This window comes from Lepus europaeus, unplaced genomic scaffold (genome assembly GCF_033115175.1).
Source record: "Lepus europaeus isolate LE1 unplaced genomic scaffold, mLepTim1.pri SCAFFOLD_3_1, whole genome shotgun sequence".
NCBI classification, from domain to species: Eukaryota; Metazoa; Chordata; class Mammalia; order Lagomorpha; family Leporidae; genus Lepus; species Lepus europaeus.
Genome location: NW_026909276.1, coordinates 9,906,251 through 9,929,587, shown reverse-complemented (window position 1 = coordinate 9,929,587; position 23,337 = coordinate 9,906,251). Strand labels below are relative to the sequence as shown.

General features: G+C 42.1%; 2 pseudogenes; one reads left to right on the top strand and one right to left on the bottom strand.

Moving 5' to 3' along the window:
- Positions 1 to 620: 620 nt before the first annotated feature.
- The window catches only part of LOC133755141 (zinc finger protein ZFP2-like), a 44,278-nt pseudogene continuing 21,561 nt past the window's right edge, over positions 621 to 23,337 (top strand).
- On the bottom strand, positions 20,202 to 22,515 carry LOC133755351 (vacuolar protein sorting-associated protein VTA1 homolog; annotated as a pseudogene).

Sequence of the window (23,337 nt, the reverse complement as noted above, 5' to 3'; positions counted from 1 at the left end):
GATACTTGGCAATGTTAGTCCTGTATCCAGTTCGCTCTCTCTCTCTCTCTCTTTTTTTTTTTTTTTTTTTGTACTTGGTGAATTAGAGGGTGGTGTAAAATGCTTTGAAAAGAACCACAAATAAAAGACACAAATAAAAATTGTATCCTCAAATCTAGATGTTAAACTATGCTGTGTACACCTGTGCTAAGAGTTACATTGAAATCCTTGTCATTCATTACTTGAGAGAAGCTGTCCAGGAATAAAGCAGTCAGTAGGATTTTTCTGAGGGAAACAGCGTGTGTGAGGGAACCGGGGTTTGGGACTCAGCAGCAGTGGCTGTCACTTCTTAAGATTTTGTTCAAGAAAGGAAGAACAGCAGCTGACCCTTGAGATCTGGGGTGGGAAGGAAGGGAAGGCGGGATGTAAACAAAAGCAAACGCCCTCTGGTTCCCAGCCTGTCTCCGCCCACCCCACACTTAAGTCCTAGGAGAGGGCCAGTAAGTCTATCCAGGAATGCCCTGGCCTGGACTCCATTTCCCAGAGTCACCCGGTGCTCTAACGTTTTCCTGCTCTGAACGCCTGTGTGCGTGTGCATGCGGAAGAACGTGCGCATGCGCGTGCCTTTCCAAGTGGCTCGGAGTTGGGAACGGAAGTTCATTTACTGATCAGAGAGGGCCCTGAGGGGCCGCGCTGCTCCTTCTCCCGCATTCACTGGGGAGTCTTGCTCTGCAAGTGCAGTTGCAGGCAGTTCGGGAGAGCAGCCCCAGACCTGCCGCCCGCCGCTTCTGTGCCTCTGCATCTGCCACCGTGGGTCCCAAGTTCCAGCGACTCCTGTCCCACACTCCCCGCTTTGCTTCCCGTGTGTCCTGAAGAAAGGGGACCTGCTCCCTAGATTTTCCACGGCAAGTATGGAGAACAGGAGGGGGCATCTATGCGTGTGTGGGAGAGGGGTGGGTGCGATGGCGGGTGGCGGCTCCCAGACCTCGATCACTTGCTTCTAAGTGATCCTGGGAGCTTCTCCGGCAGAGTCAAGGCTGGGGCCCAGGTGTTGTGTCTTCCACTGTCGCTTCCCGGTCTCCCAACACTTGGCCGGTCCCACGGGCTGCCTCGCTCAAAGTCTTAAAGTACACTGGACGAGGAACGGCACAAGCAGGGCAGTTGAGAGCAGGGGAAGGAAGGAGTCCCATTCCCTATGTTTAAATAAGCCCAGTTCTCACTGTGGGTGGGTCAGAGAATGCCTTGTGGCTGGGCCTCTGGCTATATCCCCTGGTAGTTCCAGCTGGGCGGGGCTCGGTGGCCCTCAGCTGGAGCCTGAGGCAGTGGAGAGGTGGGGATGGAAGATCAGAGTAGGATCTGGCTCCTGGCCCCCATGCTGGACCCTGTGGACACATCTGACAGCTGGGGCGCTCTGTGTTTGGCTGACTTTCCCAGAAGCACGTGAAGCTTGTGCAGTAGCTTTGTGGATTGATCGCTCCTCCGTGTTTAATTAACACTCTTTTTCAATCTGGAGATTGAGGCCATGGAAACATAGCTGATTTATTTTCCTGCTTTTCGATTTCTGTCTTCAACCCTTCTTTCTTCTCATGTTATTAGGGATGTCAACTTTTATTACCTGCTGCTAACCCCTTTGCAAAGTGAGTAGTGAACTGAAATTAATGCAAGTCTACCGTGTGAGTTAATAATGAGCTACTTCAATCTGGATTTTCATAATGGAGAGCTACGAAAACATAAATACAGAAAAGTATCAATTTTTCTTGTCTAGTTCTTTACAGTCACTCAATGCTCCACCGAGCTGATTATCTTACAGTCCACATGGTTTTAATTAAGAGGGCCAGTTACTTTTTTTTTTTTAATTTGACAGGCAGAGTTGGACAGTGAGAGAGAGAGACAGAGAGGAAGGTCTTCCTTCCATTGGTTCACTCCCCAAATGGCCACTGTGGCTGGTGCACTGTGCTGATCCGAAGCCAGGAGCCAGGTGATTCCTCCTGGTCTCCCATGTGGGTGCAGGGGCCCAAGCACTTGGGCCACCCTCCACTGCCCTTCCAGGCCACAGCAGAGAGCTGGACTGGAAGTGGAGCAACCAGGACAGAATCTGGTGCACATATGGGATGCCGGCACTGCAGGCAGAGGATTAACCAAGTGAGCCGCGGCGCTGGCCCATTACTTTTTTTTTTTTAATTAATTATTTATTTATTTGAAAGGCAGAGTTGCAGAGAGGCAAAGACAGAGAGAAAGAGAGAGATCTCCCATCTGCTGGTTCATTCCCCAGATGGTCACAATGGCCAGAACTGCATGGATCTGAAGCCAGAAGCCAGGACCTTCTTCCAGGTCTCCCACACAGGTACAGGGGTCCAAGCACTTGGGCCATCTTCCACTGCTTTTCCAGGCCATAGCAGAGAGCTGGATCAGAAGTGGAGCAGCCAGGTCTTGAACCGGCACCCATATGGTTTTACCCGCTCAGACACAACACCAGCTTCAAGTTACTTTTCTTATTCTGGGTTCTGTGTTTAACCCCATGACATTTTCAACATGGGAGGATATTAGTGGTAGATTTTCAAAATGACTGGTCTGTGGAAGCCTTTGTACAAGGTGTTAATGTGAAGAGGGGTAAGGAAGAAAAGAGAAAATGTGCCCCTCTCCCCGCACAGAGATGCCCACACAGTGCGGTAAAAGATGTGGCTTTGGGCTGGCACTGTAACTCAGTAGGTTAATCCTCTGCCTGTGGTGCCAGCATCCCATATGGGCACCAGTTTCAGTCCCAGCTGCTCCTCTGATCCATCTTTCTGCTATGGCCTGGGAAGGCAGTAGAAGATGACCCAAGTCCTTGGGCCTCTACACCCATGTGGGAGATCCAGAAGAAGCTCCTAGCTCCTGGCTTTAGATCAGTGCAGCTCTTCTGGCCATTTTGGCCAACTGGGGAGTGAACCAGCAGAAGGAAGACCTTTCTCTCTGTCTATCCATCTCACTATCTGTAATTCTACCTCTCAAATAAATAAATAAAACATCTTTTTAAAAAAAGAGCAATGTGGCCCTGAAAACTAGTGCTATAGACTTTCAGTATAATGAAGTTTTCACTTGATTAACTCAGTGATTCATAGATTCTGTTAGAGTCCTGTTGTCACCAGATTACTAATCTGTGAAACTCATTTAGCATAGTAAAGTTACCTAGGAAGTAAAAATAGAAAGGGAATCCTGGATAGAGGTTGCTAGGGTAACAGCATTCTTTCTCTGAAACCCAGTGTTTTTGACCTTTTCTCCCATGTACTCCCTATCACAGTGCTTGTGAGTGGACAAGCAGTTATGTGTTTCTGCTAAAAAGAGTTGCTTCACACCCAGGAAACAACTGTAAGACACTTTCTCAGCAACTATGTTGTGTGTACATTAATACGAACTTGAAAACAGCCAAGAACAGGCTTCCTGGACTACTCAGGCTAACTCACTGTTCTTGGCACATCATCCCCTGCTCTGCTAGAAGTTTCCGGCAAGTTCTTTAAAATTTTTAGGAGAGACATGTTTCATATGAGAGACATAATCTGATAATGTAGCAGTGATGTCTTTAAGAAAAGATGCCATGTGAGGAAGCAGTCTGATGTGTCCACTCATCTTCCCATTAATAACTCTCATTGATGTCTAGCACAGGGTGGCAGAAGCAATCCTCCTTCTGAATTGCATCAAGCCAGGAGGATTCATCTACAGTTTATCTGAGCTTTCCTTGTATGAGGGAATAACCAAAATACTACATTGTATAGGGTTTTTTTTTTTTTTTAATTTTATTTACTTGAAAGGCAGATTTACAGAGAGATGGAGAGATAGAGAGAGGTCTTCCATCCATTGATTCACTCCTCAAATGGCCACAATGACTTGGGCTGGGCCAGGCTAAAACGAGAAGCTAGGAGCTTCTTCTGGTTCTCACACTTGATTTCAGGGGCCCAAACACTTGGACCATCATCCTTTGCTTTCCCAGGTGAATTAGGGAGCTATATTGGAAATGGAGCAGCCAGGTCTTGAACCAGTGCCCATGTGGGGTGCTGGCACTGCCAGGGTCTGCTTAACCTACTATACCAGTCCCATGTGCATTTTTCAAGGAGGGGAGGGGTTAAATTTTTTCTAATATGACTTCGAATAAAGATTATAATTTGTAGTAGATGATTTTGGTTATATTTTGAGTTTCATTAAATTTCTATATTTTTTAAGTTAATGAGTACTAGTAGTTACCTTATTTTTTTTAAAGATTTATTTATTTTACTTGAAAGTCAGAGCTACAGAGAGGAGAAGCAGAGAGAGATAAGTCTTCATCTGCTGGTTCACTCCCCAGTTGGCTACAGTGGTCGCAGCTATGCCAATCCAAAGCCAGGAGCCAGGAGCTTCTTCTGTGTAGTAGTTATGTTATGTTATGTCATCCTTGCTTTGGATAAACAAACTCTCTCCCATCCCTCATTTAAAATGCTTTTTAAAATAGGTTTATTTTGAGGGCTGGCACTGTGACATGGCAGGTGAGGCTGCCACCTACAGTGCTGGCATCCCATATGGGTGCTTGTTTGAGATCCAGCTTCCTGCCGTGGCCTGGGAAAGCAGTGGAAGATGGCCCAAGTTTTTGGGTTCTGCACTGCATGGGAGACCTGACAGAAGCTTCTGGCTCCTGGCTTCAGATAGATCCAGCTCTGGCCATTGCAGCCATTTTCAGAGTGAATCAGTGCATGGAAGACCTCTCTCTGTGCCCTGCCTCTCTGTAACTCTGCCTTTTAAATAAATAAATTTTTACATGCTACACCATGGAGCTGGCCCCAAGACCTAACAGGTTTTCTGGGTGCTTATCCTGGGGTTCACTTTGAGCACTAAGCATAGTTATTCTGTGTGACTGAATATTTCATGTTCCTTCTTATGGAAAAGTTTTTCTCATGATCTGAGTAGTTGGCTACATCTACCCATAGTGGAAACTAAAACTTAATTTGGCATTTGAACACCCAGAGTGCTGATTCCTGTAATCTTCTGAATTTAATCAGAAAATGTGTTTTGAAACATTTGGTTTATGAGTAGGCAGGGCAGTTTTCCTGGATCCCGTGTGAATTGGTGAACTGATGGTGTTTTTCTACCCCACATTATATTCTGAAATTTACTTCATTTTATTTTCTTAAAATAACTATATTTGTAATTTGCTCCCCTCTTCTGAAGTGTTTGTGCTGAAGTGTTTCTAAAGTGTTTGTCCTTCTTATAACCATAGACATAAGTAGCCCTTTTCATTCTCTTTATGATGCTATAAGAGCAATGGGACATTGCAACTCTCTCCCCTGGCAGTACATCTTCCTCAATGTTTCTCTTTGAATTAGTCCCTGGGTTAACTTGGCTGCACAAAAGGCATATACCTAAACCCAGTGTACCTATTGAATGAAAGTCATCATAAAATCAATATGCCTTGTAAACCTCTCATCTTTTGTTTTGAAATGTGTTGTGAATGTGTCTTTTATGTCAGTGTCTGTAAGCCAGAGACTTCCCACTTGAGGCAGAAGGCTGCTGAGGGACAGCACAACTGTAGCTTTGCTCTGTTACTTTACTGTGGCTACTCTCTCACCCTTTCTCTTTATTTTATTAAGATTTAAAAATTTTATTTTAAAGCAGAGTTACAGAGAAAGAGGCAGAGACAGAAGGATGGGGATCTTGCATCTGCTGGTTCACTCAAGAGACTGCAATGAATAATGCTGACTCAGCCTGGAAGTCCAACCCAGTGTTCCACGTTGGTGCAAGGACCCAAGTACTTGTGCCATCTGTTTCTGCTTCCCCAGTTGTGTTAGCAGGGAGCTGGATCAGAAGTGGAACAGCTGTGACTCAAACTGGCACTCATGGGGCTGGCATTGTGGCACAATGGGGAAAGCCACCATCTGCAATGCCAGCTTCCCAGATGAGCAGCAGTTCATGTCCCAGTTGCTCCACTTCTAACCTAGCCCCCTGTTGTTGGCCTGAGAAAAGCAGCAGAGGATGACTCAAGTGTTTGGGCCATTGTAACCCATATGGGAGACCCAGATGAAGTGCCTGGCTCCTGGATTCTGTGTGCTTCAGCCCTGGCCATTGCAGCCATCTCAGATGAAAGATCTCTCTCTTTTATAGCATTTATTTATTTATTTGCAAGGCAGAGATAGAGAAAGGGAGAGAATGAGAAAGAGATTATCCATCTGCTGGTCTACTCCCTAGATGGCTGCAATGGCCAAGACTGGGCCAGGCCCAAGCCAGGCACCAAGAGCTTCATTCAGGTCTCCCACTTGGGTGGCAAGGACCCAGGTATTGGACCATCTTCTACTTTTCCAGGGCCACTAGCAGAGAATTGGTTCAGAAGTGGAGCAGCCAGGACATGAACTTGTGCCTATACCAGATGCCAGCACTGCAGGCAGCAGCTTTACCTGCTAATCCACAATGCCATCCCATCTGACTCTCCCTCCTCTCTGTAACTCTGACATTTTTTTTTAAGATTTATTTTATTTATTTGACAGAGTTACTGATAAATATAGAGACAGATAGAGAGGTCTTTAGTCTGCTGGTTCACTTCCCAAATGGCTGCAATGGCCAGATCTGAGCTGATCTGAAGCCAGAAGCCAGTAGCTTCTTCCAGATCTCCATGTGGACAAATGGCCAAGGACTTAGGCCATACTGTGTCACTTTCCAAAGCACATTAGCAGGAAGCTGGATTGGAAGTGGAGCAGCCAAGACCGGAACCAGAGACCATATGGGATGCAGGGATGCCTCAACCAGCTATGCCACAGCACTGGCCCCCAAAACTCTGACCTTCAAATAAATCAATTTTTTTTAAAGGGTGGACACACATATTGGATCCCAGCATTTTATTTTGTGGTGGCTTAATCCACTGTGCCACAAAGCCAGACCCACCCTTTATCCTTCTGATGACTTCTGTGTCATGATCTTGGTGATATCTGCTGAACAACTGTTGGTATTATGTTAGACTTTTCTGTTTTATTTTGGTTGTCATTTGTTGAGTTTATTTTGGCTGCCACTTTTGGGTAGCAAGCTGTGATGTCATCAGTGGCTAAAGTTGCCATGTGTTAGGCTGGCACTGATTCTACCTTTCCATTTCTTCAAATAGAAGTGGAAAATGAAATCCTCTTAAGACTAACATGCTACAAAGTAACAACTGGAAATCAAGCTTCCTTTCTTCTCACCTAACAGACCCAGCTGGTCTCTGTGTTTCTCATTTTAGCCCAAACCAATATAGCTTCCTAGAGCAGAATGAAGCTTATTTTTTAAGGCAGAATTCATAGTTGTGGAGTGTGTTTTCCAAAGTGAAATGGAATTCTGGCCTGGACATCCTTGAGATCGTGATCAGCAGGGTGGGGAAATTCTTAGCTATGTCCATTCACATCCTTTCCTTTTTGTTCAATGTATTCCTCCTCCCTTACATAGTGCTCCGTGCTCTCCTTCTGTTGCACACACACAAGGCGTGTCTGTGATTGAGGCTGTTTGTGTACCACTGCAGTATCTGGAGTTGCCTTTGTCTCCATCTCTAACCAGAAACTCAGATGCAGAGTGAGGAGGGGACTGTCACCCTGCCACACAGGGTTTGGGCCCCTTGCTCCTTTACTTTTCTTCAGTGCAGGAGCAGCCTTAAATAGAGCTGTACTGGGTAGTATTGTTTCTTTTAGATTCGAGTGCTTGGATAGCAAAAGAAATACATATTTTTTTTCTTATAGAACGGATTGAGGAGGCACTACATAAAGTCAGCAGCAACTTTCTTGGATCCTGTTACATGTCAAGATGAGTCAGAATATTCAGGGCCATTTGTTAAATTTTTAAAAAAATTAAAACTATTTATTTGAAAGGTAGAGTTACAAAGAGAGAGAGACATAAATCATTTATCCATTGGTTCACACCCCTATTGGCCACAATAGCTGCAGTTGGACTGGATTAAAGTCAGGAGCCAGTATCTTCCACATTTCCCATTTGGGAGTAGGATCACAAGCACCATCTTTTGTAGCTTTCCTAGGCACATGAAGGAGCTGGATCAGAAGTAGAGCAGCAGCTGGGACATGAACTCATGCACAACATGGAATACCAGCATCACAGGCAATGGCTTTCCCACTATGCTCTACTGTCTGTTTTTATTATTACTATTTTTATTTGAAAGGCAGAGTTAGAGAGAAGCAGAGGTGGGGGGGGGGAAGAAAGGCCTTCCATCTTCTGGTTTACTCCCCAGATGACTGCAATGGCTGGAGCTACCCTGAACTGAAGCCAAGAGCTGGGAGCCTCTTCCAGTTATCTCACATGGGTGCAGGGGCCCAAGGACTTGGGTCATCTTCTACTGCTTCCCCAGACCTTAGAAGAGAGCTGGATCAGAAATGGAGCAGCTGAGACTCAAACCAGTGCCCACATGGGATGCCAGCAGTGCAGGCAGCAGCTTTCCCTGCTAGGACCCAGTACCAGCCCCTCTATTGTCTGTTTTATGGAAATATATATTTAAGGGATATTAGAAGGCCATTCAGGCCCTCCCTACAAAACATTTTGAAATAATGATTGCCAGTCCACAAGACTGCTTCCAAAGGGAGAGAGCTGCAGGGACAGAGAGGCAGCAATGTAGAAAGGGTATGAGGAACAAGGGAAGATGTGAAGGCCAGAAGAAATCTTGAAAAGTATTCTGAAGGATAAAGTAATAGGACACAGGACATTTGTGCAGATTTCTATTATAGGGTGTTCCTTTTTTTTTTTTTTTAATTAGAGATAATTTCTAACATAATTTGTGATATACTTGACTCACTTTTCAGTTTTCTTCTTACAGATAAGATGTGCTTATAAGATATAGAGGGGCTGGTACTGTAGTTTAATCCTCTGCCTGTGGCACTGGCATCCCATATGGGCACCGGTTCTAGTCCCAGCTGCTCCTTTTCTGATCCAGCTCTCAGCTATGACTATGACCTGAAAAAACAGTAGAAGATGGTTCAAGTGCTTAGGCCCCTATACCCAAGTAGGGGACAGAGAAGAAGCTCCTGGCTCCTGGCTTCAGATCAGTGTAACTCTATCTGTTATAGCCATTTGGGGAGTGAACCAGCAGATAGAAGACTTTTATCTCTGTCTCTTCCTCTCACTGTCTAATTCAACCTCTCAAATAATTAAAATCTTATAAGATGTAGAGAAGTACTGGAATTAAATGCAATAGTACAGTCCTAAATATGCAGTTAGCATTAAATTTTTGTTGAGAAAGGGATGAGCTTGGCTTTATGTGTGTCTTGCTTAGAGCAGAACTTTTTTTAAAAAAGTTTATTTAATGAATATAAATTTCCAGTGCACAGCTTATGGATTACAATGGCTTCCCTCTTCCATAGCTTCCCTCCCACCCGCAACCCTCCCCTCTCCCGCTCCCTCTCCCCTTCCATTTGCATCAAGATTCATTTTCAATTCTCCTTATATACAGAAGATCAATTTAATATAAAGATTTCAACAGTTTGCACCCACATAGAAACACAAAGTGAAACATACTGTTTGAGTACTAGTTATAGCATTAAATCACAATGTACAGCACATTAAGGACAGAGATCCCACATGAGGAGCAAGTGCACAGTGACTCCTGTTGTTGACCCAACAAATTGACACTCTAGTTTATGGTGCCAGTAACCACCCTAGGCTCTTGTCATGGGTTGCCAAGGCTATGGAAGCCTTCCAAGTTTGCCGACTCTGATCATATTGACACAAGGTCATAAAAGACAGAGTGAGGATAGTAACCAATGATCCTAAGAGTGGCATTTATCAGGTTTGAACAATTATACAGCATTAAGTGGGGAAGAGGACCATCAGTACACACAGGTTGGGAGTAGAGCCATTGGAGGTAGAGTAGAGGTTATGATTACAAAGGAATGAGGCCCAAGTATGCTAGACAGGGTCTAGAACAAAGGACAGAGTCATTATTAGAGGAGCTAAGAAAGGTGCTGTCTAAGCTACAATTAAGTTTTCTGATTGAGAGGCAAATAGAACCTGATAGAAGGGGCTTGATAATAATCTGGTGGGCTTTAGGCCTTGTAAGTTAAGAGGCCCAGACCTATCTATCTCTACATGGGGTATATCCTAAGGGAGGTGTGAACCTCCTAGGGGAAGGCACTCTGTTGACTTTCATTGCTTAGCTGGCCTGGGAGGAGAGCTGGCCAGGTAAAGGCAGGGGGCATCTCTAACAAGAAATTTACAGTTCTGCCTGCAATGTTGCTGACCCTACTTGACCATCCCCTCAGCTGCAGTGGTCACTTTGGAAGTTGGGCTGAGTGAAGAGCTTTTCAGCTTAGAGCCAATAAGATCTGTGGCTCTGACCTGGGCATCCTTCGACTCCAGGGCAGGTCCATTTCCAGTGATCCAACTCTTGGCAGAGCTGCCAGGGCTCTTCAGCAGCTGACTTCTGCTGAAGCCCAGAGTTACCACATTGAAAGCCACTGCAGTGGACTGGCCTGTTGGGTCTCCTTGAGGACAGATCACTGTACAGATCAGCCATTCATAGGCCTGCCACCCATTGCTTCTGATGCCGAGCTTTCTTTTCCTCCTGGTTTTTGTTAAAGCAGACCAGAGGATGCAAGTCAAGGGAGTGCCCAAGTCCCATCTCTAAACTTCGGTGGCCTGAACTACAAGTCTATAGTCACAGGCATGTTCTGTAGTAGTTTTTCTAAGGTAGACAATGCCCATGAGGAAAATTATATTCTCACTTTAAGACTTTCTTTCCCTTTGGTCTGAAAGGGAGGTTTTTTCTACTTACTGTATACTTCGCTGATGGCGAAGTGAATCTAGCTATGAGATTATTATTTAAGTTCTTATTTTGGCTATGCTATTACAAAAAAATGTTAGCCATCTCTTTTATAAGGTCTAAAGATTAAATTGTGCGTCCTACAGATTCCTTCATAATAGAATTAGTACCCTACCTTGAAGAGAATAGAGAAATGAAAGAACAAGTTGGGCTTAGAATAGAGAAATGAGGGAGCAAGTCCTAGATCGCTTGCTGACAATAGCAATATCACATGAATACTTAGCAAACAGTTTCAACCATTAGATAACAACTTAAGAAAACATTTACCAGAAGGTCCAATGCATTCTATAAATTTTTAAGAATCATGTATTTGAAAACACCTCTTAAATATCTAACATGGTGTAGTTTGTTTAACCAGTAAACTTAAGCACAACCATATAAAATGTTTTTAGTTTCTTTCTACCAACACGTTTAAAACATATGATACAGAGACTAAGGTCACACAAATTAAAATGTATCTTTGATTGATTTTAGCAGCTTAAATTTATGGACAATCTTATCTATAAGCCATTTAAAATAAAACTCTTAATAAAATTTCCCCATGTGGACATACAATATGTACACACATATAACATAGCTTAGTAGACCAATATAGCAATTTTAATAATAGCTTTTAAAATCTTTAACTCTTTTTGTAGATTGCCAATTGATTTGAATTGCTTTTTGTTTTTGGTAACCTCAGTTAACCATACTTTCTCTCAGTTGGTACTGTTAATATATTATTGGCTTCATCTGTTTACAGAGCCATCCCAAAGTACTGAATACAATAGAAGTGGCTGGAAAAAGTCCATAGGAACCTATAGGAGGACAGCTAAACACAGAACCAACAACGCTTTAGTTTTATGAGCAGCAAATCATATATAACTGTGGATGACAAAAGACTTTAAGTCGCCATGTTTAAAATTATAAACTCATCAGCCAACAAGAGGCACTTGCTTATTTCACAGTATTTTTGAAAGCACCTGTAGGATTTTACAAGTATTTAACCCTTTAGGCCTCTGGGGCTTTCTCATTAAGATAACTATCATGTCTAGTGACACAAGATCATTAGACTTTTTAATTCTCAAACATTTGTATTAATAGCATTTTCCATTATAGAAACTTAAAGTTTGGTACCACATCACATCTTGACAGTACTTCTAGTATAATCCAAATAGCCTGATTAGTTGGTGCCTCTATAAGATGAGAGACATAGGTCCTTCGATTTTTTCAGTTGGGCCCAAACTGGAAAAACCAAAGTCCAGGGTTTACTGGAAATTTTAGAGTCCAGGTTGTTTGAAACTTTGATTTTCTGAATGCCTGTCAAGAATGCCAAGAAGGCTCAAAATCCAAAATATCTGGTTGAAATAAGATTCCTTAAAATCATGACATAACATAGACCAAATTTGATCATTGGTACAAGGTGATTATTCAAATCTTTGAAAATAAGCATATATTTAAATAACCCTTAGCTCTTAATAAAAATTCAGCTATTTTTGAACAATTAGAATTTAACAGACATCAAGAAGAAAGTAATAGATTACTTTAACACATTGCTTTAACAGAGCATCAGAGTTTAATTCTATGGTCAAAGAGAAATTGAGCTTCCTGTGATCTTTTGCTGTGAGGTTTCCTTCCTTTACCTTCTTTCATATTGGTGACCATGTTTCTGGGTTTCTGTGTTTCTGTGTTTCTGTGTGTAACACATCTTTAAGCATCTTTTGCAGGGCAGGATGAGTGGCAACAAATTCTTTCAATTTCTGTTTGCTATGAAAAGTCTTAATTTCACCTTTATTCACAAATGAGAGCTTTGCAGGATACAATATTCTGGGCTGGCAGTTTTTCTCTCTTAGTACCTGGGCTATGTCTTGCCATTCCCTTCTAGCTTGTCGGGTTTCTGATGAGAAGTCTGCTGTGAGTCTAATTGGAGATCCTCTAAGAGTAATCTGACATTTCTCTCTTGCACATTTTAGAATTTTTTCTTTATGTTTCACTGTGGTGAGTTTGATTACAACATGTCGTGGTGAGGATCTCTTTTGGTCATGTTTATTAGGGGTTCTATAAGCTTCCTGTACTAAGATGTCTCTGTCCTTCTCCAAACCTGGGAAATTTTCTGCTAGTATCTCACTGAAAATGCCTTCTAATCCTTTCTCCCTCTCCATGCCTTCAGGAACTCCTAGAACCCGAATGTTGGGTTTTTTAATAGTATCCTGTAGATTCCCGACAATATTTTTTAGATTTCTAATTTCTTCTTCTTTTCTTTGGTTTGCCTGTTTCCTTTCCTGTTCTCTGTCTTCTAAGTCTGATATTCTCTCTTCTGCTTCGCCCATTCTGTATTTAAGGCTCTCTAATGTGTTTGTCATTTGATCTATTGAATTCTTCATTTCATTATGATTTCTCGTCACTATCACAGTTTCTTGTTCTACTAGTTGTTTCATTTCATTTTGATTCCTCCTTAATATTTCATTTTCCTGAGAGAGATTTTCTATCTTGTCCATTAAGGATTTCTGTAGTTCAAGAATTTGTTTTTGAGAACTTCTTAATGTTCTTATCAATTTTTTGAGATCCGCTTCTTGCATTGCTTCTATCTCATCATCTTCATAATCTTGCATTGGGGTGTTTTTTCATTTGGGGGCATCATAGTGTCTTCCTTGTTCTTGTTACTTCAGTTTTTGCGTTTGTTGTTTGGCATGTTGGAGATATTTGGTTTCTTCACTGTGGTGTTTTTTCTTGTTACACTATGGCTCTATATTAAGTGGACTGTCTGCTTTCAGTGGAGCCTTAGAGGCTTGAGATGAGTGTGGACTGAGAGCTGTGTTTGGTTCCTCAGGGTTGAGGGTGTGTCAAGGATGACACTCCCAGGTTAGGTGTGGTAAATCTCTCTTTCTTTCTTTCTTTTTTTGATTCAAAAGTGAAGTAATTCTGCACAGCTGAATGTAATTGGAGGTAGTTAGCAGGCAAATGATATACCCACAGGAGCCAGAGATTGGAAGCTCTTTCCCAAGGACCACACAGGGAATCTGTGCTGCTCTCGGTGTGGGCTCCAATTCTCCTGCAATCTCCCAATGGGTTGCCAAGTTAGATGCTAATCTCCTGTTATTTCACCCCTCCCCCCAGAGTCAGGTTTTTCTGCTAGGCTCAGGGCCGGTGCAGACCTGAGGTTGCCCTGCTTATGACGTATGTCAAAATGGTGCCTGCTCTTTGTCTTGCTAGCCCTTGAGGGGTGAGCGGAGAGAGAGAAACTCGTGTCCGTATCGGTAACTTTTTTTTTTTCCTCTCTCTCTTCTAGTTAGCCTGGTGAACTTTTCCCCACAGAGTTTCAAGCCTCGTTCCCTCTAGCCTCCTCTTTCTGCTTGCCCGCTGGTGTCTCCAGCTATGGAAGTTCGGCTCACCTCGCGTTCCAGCGCTGGTGTGTTGAGACTGCCGCTGGTGTCCCGAACTTGGGCTCCCACGCTCTCCACGCAGGTCCACTGTGAATCACTAGTTCCAGAAGAGTTTCCTCTGCTGTTTTTTCCCCTACTCTTCCTTGACCCTGCAGTATCTCCACTTTTATTAACCTGTCTCTTCCCCGGACTAATAGTGTGCTCCCTTCCTATTCTGCCATCTTGCCGCTCCTTAGAGCAGAATTTTTATGACTGAATTTGAGATAATTAAAAATCAGTTTCATAATTGAAACATTGACCATTTTTACTACTGCAGCCTCCCCCTCACTCTGTATCCCTATGCTGATAGTCCACATGAAGGTACAACAGAAAAAGCAGCCTGCATATCTGGAGTAATGCAAATATGCCCTTTGCTTAAACAAGGGGATTGATCGACTGGAGTTCTTTGTGATTCAGTTTGCATTTTTCTGTAGAGTGAAATATAGTGATTTGGGTAAAGTATCTCATCTTCTAGTAGATGATTCCAATTGGCTTTCTTATCCATCTACTTCACATCACAGGTGATTCCCAAGACAGGTATTGGGCTCTATAAAAAAAAAAAAAAAAAAAAAAGTAGCCTCTTTAGAGTTGATGTATTTCTCCTGGAAAATTGGAGAAATGTTTTGTAAGAAGCAGTTCATGGAGGATGTGTACTCCCCTAGTAATGAGACTGAAGTGATTCCCTTTAATTGCCCCTCCATGAGCTAGTTCTTGAGGCTCATTGATCAGGACAAGAATGCTAATATTTATAGGCCAATTATGAATTATGCATGTTTGTCTTACACATGAGATGTCTGCAGATCTGTTTCTCAAGGCCTTTAAGATAAAATAAGAAAATTTTGTAACAAAAGAGAAGGTTGGCATTGCCTGTTGCCTTAGTCTAGGATCTGTGCATTTATTACCCACTTAGTACTCTGACTCCTATTGTGCGCATCTCCTGATGGTTCTTTTTTGGCCATTCCTGTGTCCAGATTCCTTAATGGGTGACAATCTTTGTCCAGACTTCCAGTGTGATTACTCAGCCCAAATTGGAGTTGACTAGTTTGTGTACCCACTTTAGGATTAAGGTGGTCCAAAACTGCCAGTGCCCAATGACTGGGCTGCCTTTATGCTCACTCAAGAGGTAAGACTCTGGGCACAGGTCTCAAGTGGTTTGTTTGGTCCTCTTCCCTTTATCTCCCTGGTGACCAGGCTGATTCTCAGGTAGGCAGGGAACTTGTTGGCTCACAGAAGTCTCCAGATTTCTGTTTTGCATTCATCTGCAAAATATTTGAAAGTTTCCTCTTGGATCACCAAAGTCCTGAGTAGGGAGTTTTATTTTGTATTGAGATGTGTCTTTATAAAGACAGGTGTCACTGAAGACTGTGTGTCCTCAGAATTAACTGAACTCACCCAGGGCTGCATGGAGTTCCAGGATCCTTGCTTCAGGCTGAACATTGCCTGCTGTTGTGAGCATTTGGGTGTGTACCAGAAAATGGAAGAAATCTCTCCCCCCTCCATCTCCCCCTGTCTTTCAAATAAAATGAAAAACAGATAAAAATTGGGAAAAAATGTGTTTTTCCTTGTGTCCTAAGGAAAAAGTAATTACTGTTGCTACAGGTAGAACTCATTTGTACACTTCACAAATACTCATCAATCTCAGGTTAAAGGTTTGTTGATCACTGCTGGCTGGGCTGCCTACTCAGCTCCCATTCTGTAATGCATCCCCTTCCATCATCTGCAGTTCACTTTGGGTGCTCATAAAACACCAAGCTGCCCCCTGACTTTGCAGCCCTGTGTTCTTTATGCATAGCTTGGCCATCGTCTCACTTTCTTTAGCAGCATGCTAATTTTTATGAGTACTTCACAGGCAAAGAATAATGAATTCATTGATTTTCTCTGAGCTTTTGCCCTAAGTGGTTTATTTTCTGAAATTGATTTTGGGTGATGTGTAGCACTTTGCTGGATTAGAAGTTGGGGTGCAGAATTTGATATTAGATAAATAGGGCTGTCACTGCCACTTGCACTGTGCCCCACCCTGCAACCTATGCCTGCCTTTGGATTCTGTTTATATAGAGTGTTGGAATGAGGCAGTAGTGATTCAATAAAGGAATAAATTTTCAATTGTTAAACATTTTTATTTTTATTAATACAAAGAGAACAGATTGCATAAGAATGTAATTCCAGAAGAACATAACCATACTTCTCTATTTCCTCCTCCTTTCTTCCTTTCTCTTTTTAAGGATTTAATAAGCTGGCTTTTTTCCCTAACCTAGTCTTTACCCCTTCATCTCCAGCCTTCCTGTCCATTTGTTCCTACTTTACAATCTGCTACTTTAAGCTTTTTCCCCCTTCTTTCATGCATGTTTTTGCCTACTCCTACCCCAATTCCAAAGAAGGAAAAATGAATAAAAATCATGATATTGATTCAATGACAGGAATCCTATCCAGAAATACAGAAAAAAGTTACCTCCTTTTTCTTTTTATTAACAATTTATTATTGATTTACCTTTCTGGAAGAGGCAGCTGGAAGTTCCCCGAGGTCTGTCCTTAGGATGTGAGGAGAGCCAGAGATATTGGATAGACTCTTTACAGTCTGTTTTACTGTGAGAGATGTTGTTCCACTTGCCTGTGGCAGAAAAAAATGAAATTTCAATCATTTTTTTCTGCATTACTAATTTTTATGAAGAGTCTTTTCTTTATCAATGGATAGAGACCTGTCAAATTTGCCATGAGCAAAAAATTTCACAGACACAACTGCTTCCAGAGGAGACGCATGCCTCTCCATTCCCATGTGACCTTCCCCTGAGATCTCCAGGTGGCTTCTCTTGGTCTCCTGAAAGCAAAGAGAAGATTCCAACCACAGAAAAAGTTCACTACGACTGTGGTGTTGTTTCTTGGAAATTCCTGTCCAAAAAGTAATCATTTAAGAACACCAGGGGCATTTTATTAGTTTCACAGGACTCTCTTCTTCCTGGCTCAGTGGAGAGGAAAAATAACCAAAGTTGAAGTATGATTCTAGGCAAAGCACAATTATTTTTCTGCATAATGAAAATCCTCATTTTTTTCTGCACATTGTTAGTCTTACATGGGTTAGAAAGAAAAATACCATTTAATGTCTTAGAACTCTCCAGTGTTAAAAAGTGCAAGAATTAAAAATTGCTATTTTATGCTCTTATAAAGCTCCAAAAGCATTAACATTGTGCATTTCTGGGTGATTGGAAAATTCTAAATTTGAAGTCAATTAATTGGCTTTGCAGAGTAGGAAGAAAATAATTGGTTTATTAATTATTTATAAAGAGAGACTATGAGAGAAGCTATTCATTGCTACCAATTGTCTATGATAAGCTTTAGTGTTTATGAAACAATGATTCATTTTATTTTATGAGCTATGTCCACTTGAAGTTGCAAAAGAAAACATACAATAGTGGTTGCAATTCACTTTAACAGATTTTTTGAAATATTTTATTTATTTATTTGAGAGGCAAAGTTTCTGACAGTGAGAGGTAGAGACAGAGAAAGGTCTTCCATCCATTGGTTCACTCCCCAAATGACTGAAGAGCCAGAGCTGCTCTATCCAAAGCCAGGAGGCAGGTGCTTCTTCCCAGTCTCCCATGGGTACAGAGGTTCAAGCACTTGGGCCATCTTCTACTGCTTTCCCAGGCCATAGCTGAGAGCTGGATTGAAAGAGGAGCAGCTGGAACTAGAACCAGTGCCCATACGGGATGCCGGTGCAGGAAGTGGAGGATTAACCTACTGCACCATGGGGCCGGCTCCACAATTATCTTGAGAACAGAGACATTTATTCCTGAGTCTTTTACTCTTCATATATTTATGAGATGATGTCTGATTTCTTTTGGAGTTCTCTTTTGTTCTTTGATTATTTTCTATGACTAGTTTCTTAAAAGGACTTGCATTGTTAACATCTACAGTTAGGCCAATGAAGTCCTAACAGGGCACTTGTCTCTAGAATTAGAGGAGTGCTCATCATTCTCATACTGTGTTCTGTTGCTGTTCAGTCTGTGACAGTGAGACATGTAAGTAAAAAACTAGAAACTCAGCATGTGGTTACCCCACAAGGAATCTTACCTTGTCTGCATCTGAATAATTTTGATAGCCAGATGTTTTTAAGTTGCTAAATATTCTCCTAATTTGTATTTATTTAAAGACTATTGACTTAGTACCACAATTTTTATTACCATAAGTTGATTGCAGATTAGGAATTTACAAATTCATACCTTGACTAGAAGTTTTACTTTGTAACAATCACAGACTAGCAGAAGTCATAAACCATTAACCCTCATTTTTCTAAAATAAGAGGTTGTAATTAATATGAGTATATAAAGAATATATTTTTGGGGATGGCGCCATGCTCAATAGGCTAATCCTCTGCCTGTGGCACCAGCATACAGGGTTCTAGTCCCAGGCAGGGCACTGAATTCTGTCCCAGTTGCTCCTCTTTCAGTCCAGCTCTCTGCTCTGGCCCGGGAAGGCAGTGGAGGATGGCCCAGGTTCTTGGGCCCTGCACCTGCATGGGAGACTGGGAGGGGGCACCTGGCAGCATGGTGCGCCGGCTGCAGCATGCCAGCCACAGTGGCCATTGGGGGGGGGTGAACCAACAGAAAAGGAAGACCTTTCTCTCTGTCTCTCTGTCTCTCTCACTGTCCACTCTGCCTGTCAAAAAAAAAAAAAAGAATATATTTTTAAGATTTTATTTATTTATTTGAGAGGTAGAATTACAGACAGAGAGAGGGAGAGACAGAGAGAAAGGTCTTCCTTCCGCTGGTTCACTCTCCAGATGGCTGCAATGGCCAGAGCTGCACGGATCTAAAGCCAGGAGCCAGCTGCTTCTTCCTGGTCTCCCATGAAGGTGCAGGGGCCCAAGCTCTTGGGCCATCTTCCACTACTGTTCCATGCCAAGCAGAGAACTGGACTGGAAGAGGGGCAGCCAGGACTAGAACTGGCACCCATACAGGATGCCGGCACCACAGGCAGAGGATTAACCTCTGCACCGCAGCACCAGCCCCAAGTACATGAAGAATTTAGAACAGAAAATCTACCAACCTCATGGAGTTTATCTCCTTTTCAAAACTTTTTAAAACCTTTAGTATGCAAAATGCTAATTTAAGGTGCTGTAATTAAATTCACACAAACAAGAGATGTTTTAGTATGTTTTACTTCATTATTTAAGTTAGATACTGTTAGGAAATTCTAAATTATTTTGTGGATAAATTGTAATTTCATTTCATAGGTGTATTTGAGTAGAAACACAAGCTTTTATAATCAATTATTTATGTTTAAAACATATGCTTATGTATGTTTTATATTAAAATAACAGCATTTTATGAAGTTTAGATACATCTTGTTCAATACAAGCCTTTTTTTTTAAAGTTTTCTTTAAAAAGAATCTTTGTATTTATTTTTTTAACACAGCGAATTCAGAAAAAAGCATTTGGGAAACCAACATTATTAATATTAACTCTGAAAGCCTTTCTACCTCTTTACTGAATGATTTTTCCTTCTGTCAACTTTAAACTCTAATGAATAAAAATTGTGTTTTGAACATAAGTTTTTCATGTTAATCTAACACTTTAGGGCATTTGTTTTATAAGTCTTAAGGAAAACAATAAGGTAATCTTTCATCTAGACAATTCTGGAATCTTTTATTAGATTTAGAATTTTACAGCAAAGTAATATGATCTCTTTGTCCAAATATTATGGTGTTTAAAAAATTTCTCTTCATGTATGTAAATTAATAAAGCTTATTTCCAATATATATTTTCTGTGTTTTCATTTGCTGAAGCAGGGTTCAAAGGGTGTTTTTAGGATCTTGCCAACATCAGCCCTATGTTCCCATAAATTATTGGAGCCATTAAATGGACAATAAAAACTGGTTGAGGCTACTGATGAATGCTTCAAAAGGAATCTGATACACACAGATTTTATTGTCATATTGAATTCAACTGAAGTCTTTCTTGAAACTGTACTCTTGATAGGCTGAAGACAGAGTAATGGAGTTAATTCTTTATGCCAAAGATATGCGGATCTGTTGTACAAAGGCTTCATTCTCTGTTGATCATCAGTAACTTGAGGTCTTTCTGTAGATTCTGAATGGCAGTGCTTACAGCTTCATATTGCAAAGCACTGGCAGCATATTTGCAGTATTTCTGAGCTCTCACAAAGTCCTCAGGGGTGAGGTGGGTATCGCCTTGGGAAACTGTACTGAAAGTGCAGGATCAATGGCTGGACTACTCTATAGAGTAGGTTGCATAGTATTCCTTGTTACACCCATGCTATGGGCACTTTCGCTGTTGTGTTGGCTGGGGCATGTGCACCCAGAGGAATCTGTATTCAACTATAGCTGTCTGATGGCATGCTGCCTGGGTCAACTGCTGAAGATGAGGATGGCTGAGGTGTGTTGAGTGGGCAGAGATGCTACTACAGCATCTTCATTTTCTTCACCATCAATATCTTCCTCAATTGCAATAGAGCCTGCTTGAGGAGTCTCCTCATTCTTTAAGCAATTATGGATATATGTTGCCTTCCACCTTGCATACTTTGTGTTTCACATTTTCATCAGTGTTATGTTAAACACGGTTATGACATCTATTAAAAGACTTGCAGTATAGAAGAACTTGATCATGTTTTTTGTGAAATAGCCCAGCACAATGTTCACTGTCTGCATATATAAACATTTTCCAAGAATAATTCCCGAAATGAGCAGAACCAACTGCTCCTTGGGTAATAGCTTCATTATCACCCCCACTGTTTCTTTTTGTTGTTGTGAAGAACCTGAGCCTGGATCAAGGCACAGCTATTTTAGACTAGGCCTCCATCTTGTAACTCAGGACTGACCAGACCCTGAACCCTAAGGCAAAATCTCCTGAAAGAAGAAAAATAAACTCCCCTTGTGATAAACTCCCCTAGCAACAGCCAATCAGCAGATAGCAGGGAAATACCTGCTATCCAGGTGTCTTTTCAGGCAGTTAAGGTGATTGATAACATCCCAAATCCCTGCAGTTTGGCACGTACACCCTAGCGGCTCGGACCCTATACTTTAACCAGTCATTTTAAAAAGCATCAACCCCAAAGCCATCCAACCACCTTTACTAGTCTATTCCCAACACTGGATTTACTAATCAATTTTAAGAGATGTTCTTTAAATTCTCACAGAATGAGATGATTTGCTGAATGGTGCTATAATGTATAGAATGTCTCTGAAAACCCTATATAAACCCCACAAAGGAAATGGGATGGGTCCTCATCAGAAGAACGCTGTGATGATTGGAGGAGTGGACCCTAGCTTGAGCTAGAACAATAAACCTCTTTGCTTTTGCATCATTGAAGTCTCTCATTGGGATAATTGTGTCCCATCCAAGTCTGGTCTAACAGTTGTTATTGTTCAGATTTATTTATTTATTTGAAAGGCAGTTACAGAAAGGCAGAGAGATGGAAGGAGAGTTGGCCTCTGCCATCCTCTAGTTCACTCCCCAAATGGCCGCAATGGCCAGAGCTGTGCTGATCTGAAGCCAGGAGCCAGGAGATTCTTCCAGGTCTCCCACATGTGTGCAGGGGCCCAAGGACTTGGGCCATTTTTCTGCTTCTTTCCCAGGCCAGAGCAGAGAGCTGAGTCAGAAGTGGAGCAGCTGGGACTTGAACTGGAGCACATATGGGATGCCAGCACTGTAGGCCAGGGTTTTAACCTGCTGTACCACAGTGTCAACCCCCCACCTATTTATTAAGAGCTCCTAACTGACCTGTTAATTTTGATAAAAATTTATGACACTCAAGAGTTTTATTAACAATATTCATTCTAGTTTGCATGGCATATAAATGACCCCCTTGGTAAAATACATAATGATCAGCAATGGCTGCCAACACCCACCCCTCAGATCAATTCTTGAGCAACTATTCAGTAATAGGCCACCACAGAGCCCTACTTGTCATGCCCCTGAGCCATCAGGTGATGCTGCATGTTCTTTTATTTTTTTAATTTTTTTTACTTTTTTAAATTTTGACAGGTAGAGTTATAGACAGTGAGAGAGAGACAGAGAGAAAGGTCTTCCTTCTGTTAGTTCATCCCCTAAATGGCTGCTACAGCTGGCACTGTGCCAATCCAAAGCCAGGAGCCAGGTGCTTCCTCCTGCTCTCCCATGGGGGTGCAGGGCCCAAGAACCTGGGCCATCCTCAACTGCCTTCCCGGGCCACAGCAGAAAGCTGGACTGGAAGAGGAGCAACTGGGACAGAACCAGTGCCTCAACCGGTACTAGAACCCAGGATGCCAGCGCTGTAGGCAGAGGATTAGCCTAGTGAGCTGCGGCGCTGTATGTTCTTAAACTGTGGGGAGAGTGGGGGCAGTGGAGCAAGCTCGGCCATCTCCACTCTAGCATATCACCACTTTCTCAAGCCTATACTTTTTTCAAGTACATATTCTTACTTCACAGAAAAACAGTTAAAACCAGACTGACTGTTGTAAAAATAATTCAGTGGTTATAGAAGTCTACTCATACAACATTTAAAATTGTGATTTTAAAAAAAGATTTATTTATGTATTTGAATTGCAGATTTACAGAGAGAGAGAGAGAGAGAGAGAGAGAGAGAGAGAGATTGACATCTCTGCTGGTTCACTCCCCAAATGACCACAATGGCCAAGGCAGGGCTAGATTGAAGCTAGGAGCCAGGAACTTCATCCAGGTCTGCCACATGGGTACAGGGATCCAAGCATGAGAGCCATCCTCCACTGCTTTCTCAGGCTCATTAACAGAAAGCTGGATCAAAGTGGAGCAGCCAGGACTCAAACCAGCACTCATGGGATGCCAGTACTGCAGGCAGTGGCTTAACCCACTAAGCCACAGTGCCTGCCCCAAAATGATTTTTGGTTTCTGTATGATAGCCATACTAACTGGGGTGAGAAGAAATCTCATTGTGGTTTCTGTTAGCATTTCCCTGATGGCTAGTGATCCTGAACATTTTTTTCATGTGTCTGTTGGCCATTTGAATTTCTTCCTTGGAAAAATGCTTGTTAAAACTGCGTTTTAATATAACAGGAAAAATGGCTGTTGCCCATTTCTTAAACTGGATTGTTTGTTTTGTTGTTTAATTTGTTGAGCTCATTAGAGATTTTGGATATTTTTACTAATAGTTTGTGAATGTTTGCTTCCATTCTGTCAGTTGCTTCCTTTGTTGCAGTTCAGAAGC